This window comes from Bactrocera oleae, chromosome 6 (assembly GCF_042242935.1).
Source record: "Bactrocera oleae isolate idBacOlea1 chromosome 6, idBacOlea1, whole genome shotgun sequence".
Classification (NCBI taxonomy): Eukaryota; Metazoa; Arthropoda; class Insecta; order Diptera; family Tephritidae; genus Bactrocera; species Bactrocera oleae.
The window spans coordinates 40,593,684-40,597,228 of NC_091540.1; positions in this window are offsets into that span (position 1 = coordinate 40,593,684).

The window sequence follows — 3,545 nt, forward strand, 5'->3', positions numbered from 1 at the left end:
CCTTACCCGAAAACGGAAGAGGTTTAAGGTCGGCTTCGAATCATACCAAGATGGTAGTGTGGACCCAGACACACTGCCACTGGTATCCAAATAAATACTTGCAAATAGCTCGTATTGTTTTGGGCGCTTATCAACGCATTGTATTGATACGCTGTGTTTTGGAACACCGTGAGGTAAGGCCGTCGCCGGCAGGTACTAACGTAAATCAACAACGAAAGTTGTCCGCCCGTCCGTCTGTTCGGGCAAGCTGTAAGTTCAGTAAAACTTAAGATATCTTGACGAACTTGATACACATGCTCCTTGGCACCATAAGAAGTTCGGTGTTGTAAATGGGCGGACCACTGCGGACCTGAAAACGTAAATAATCGGAAACCTATAACTAAACCGCAAATCCAGATTTAAAACTGTAATTTGGTGCAACGAATCGCATTAATGAGATACACATCACTACTAACAATGCGATAAATCAAGTACAAATGAATATATCGGGATAAAACTTAGCACAAATAGTGCCTTTTAGGTATGCCATCACAAGTCTGAAAATTGTCAAGATCGCACCTTAACTGTTCAAGCTTACATATACCGAAGATGTGGACCTCAGTGCCTATAGTTGACTTTTTACTTAAAATTTGTTCATGTATTTAGTTTTTATGGGATCTCCGACGTTTCCATCTGGGTATTACAAACCAGTTGCTAAACTTAATATAACCTGCTCAGGTAATAAATATTGAAAAAATATCAATAAAAAAATGCTTGAAAACAAATTACTACTTTTATATTTTCAATAAAAAAGAAAATAGTAATAATACTTTTGAAGAAAGTACTGTACTTAAATTAGACCTGCTATTGCCATAAAAGTAAACGGACTAAGCTAGCATGATCGATCAGCCTGAACGACGGCTGTGTCCTACAGAGATCTAATTGTAAACAAAAGGCTCATTTACCTCATAAAATGTTAAAAAATGGGTCATTGACCCCACAAAAAGTAAACAAAGGTTGTTGACTTGGCTAAACGTAATAAAATGTAAACTACAAGTATAAGGGTAATTGACCACTTAAAGTGTAAATAAAGTTGCAAATGTTAGTTTTTTTCAATAAACTGCTCATTACTCGAAACTGCCGATATCGAAGAACTATAAGATATAGCTTCTATAGATTGGAAAATGAGGTATAAACCGCGACCTATGGTCTATAGTGCCCTGCCATACAAAGTGTTCGGTGAAAATAAAGTCCTTGTATGAATTTTTTGATTTGACAACATATCTTCACGAAATTTGGCATGCATTATTGTCCAAAGCACCACAACAATCTACGAATATATTGTTCAGTTTAGACCCTTGGAACGTATAGCTACCATACAAGGATACACATTTTTTTATACCCTTTTATGCTATAAAAAATGCTTATATGAAGAATATTAGAGCTTTGGTGCAGATGAAGTTAAGGCATTTTCTAGTTTAATATAAAGCTTTGCTACACCTGAAGGTGTCCCCCCTTCTTGGATCTATACAAGTTGCAAGAGAATAAAATGTTCAGTTACACCCGAAATTAGTTAATTTAATTAATTTCTTTGTTAAATATACATACGAGTATGTATGTTCATTTGATAAATATGCAAATAAATTTTTTTTTTAAATACAAAAGTGAATATAACCCCTTAATGAAGATACGATGTAATTTTTTGCTTAAGAGACGGTATTGTATAATTTAAATCTATTAAAATAAGTCATCAAAAACAAATATATAATGAAAATATTAAATTTTCGATAAGTAAATTACTTTCGTTACTGCCCATAAGCACTTCCATCCTCCCATAATGTCTGTATGCATATGCACACACACGTACACATACACGCATTTAAAAGTGTTTGCGTTAAATGCATTAAATTTCTTTCAATAATAAATGCATTGCAAGCGAATGCAGTTCAACTCACGACTACTTGTCATAATTAAAACAAACAAAAGATACACTTGAACACAATAACAAAAGTTGGTATGTATGTACATATGTAGATCTGTATGTTTGTAGGACTCTGATTCGTCCGATTTCTCTTCTTTGTTATGTCTCACTACATTATCAGAAGCCTCTACTAAATGTATTCTCTGATACTGTTTATTTGAATATGGTTCTCTCTACTTCACTCTCTCAAAAAATTGTAATGTTCGTTTGCGTGTATGTTTCTATTTAGATACACATGTGTGTACGCTTGTTTACTTTTAGAATCTGTGTGACGTCCAAGTGATCGCGGCGCGTGCCATCACTTTGACAGCAAAATTATTTACATTCATACACACATACACAAGTAGAATGTAAATAACATCGATGGTTTCGCACACCTTAAATTAATATGTATGTACATATCTAAATAGGTAGCTGTATGTTGAACTGAAATAAATGTACCAGTGACTGCATAGCAAATATCCACTGTAGCGCATATTTTTATGTGTGTCACGACAAATCATTCTATTAGCATTAATCAATTAATTGGGAAACTTTGTTGTGTGACGTTAATTTTGCTGTTTCTATTGCTGCTACTGCCATCCTGAAACAAATCGATGTACATATATAGTAAATGTGTGTGTATGTTTGTGTATTTGTATAGAGTTGGGGAGAACACGTAGTCAAATGATCGCGACTTTTTTAATTAAGAAGAGACTGCCTCATCAGAAAAGTACACGGGAAAAATCTAACATCTCTTGAAAATTGTCCTAAAAGCTAAAGTTGATCCGAGAAGAGTTTTAGAGATACAGCAATTTGCACACTCGAGGTCAGCTTTAAATAAAATTTAAGTTTTAACTTTTATTTCTTTGTCCAATACTAAGTTTATGGTCTTAATGAAAATAAGTATTTTTTTTTACTAAGAGTTATTGAAAATAGGCCGTTTTTTGTTCGGGAAAACCCATGTAACCCTTTAAAGCAATAACGCTTTAAGAATGTAGATTTTTTTTATTTCCAATTGATGTTTTTGAATTTTTTTATTTTGTGATTTTTTATTTTGTATTTTTTAATTGAATACATAATATTTCTAGAATATTCTATTCAAGACGGATGGAGCAAAATTGACTAGAGCTTTTTATATCTGTGTTATTTAAGTTTTACATCAGATTTTTTAGAGTGGAAAACTTTGAAGTTTTTTCTCCACAACTCACGTTTTAAAAGTCAGGGCTTCTCATAACTTTAAAATTACTGCACCTTTCCTTTGAACGCTATTTCTGTAAATAATTTTCGGTGTAACGCTGGATAGCTATTTTTAAATTTGTTAATAATTCTTACTTTACAATAACATCTTTTCCATCAAAATGTTCTGAAAAATTAAAGGTTACCTCAAAAATTAACTTAATTAAGGTTAACTTACCTTTTTCCAAGACACCTTCGAATAGTTGCTGCTATTGCGATATTATATGGCGATATTGATAAAAAAAACTGGGTTTCCCCTTTTTTTTTTCAGTGCGTCTGCAGACTTGCTGTCATTGTAGCCACAGCGAGAGCCGCTATGCGGCGTCGCCGGTTTTACAGTCAGTCACTTTCAGTTTTACTGCTGACT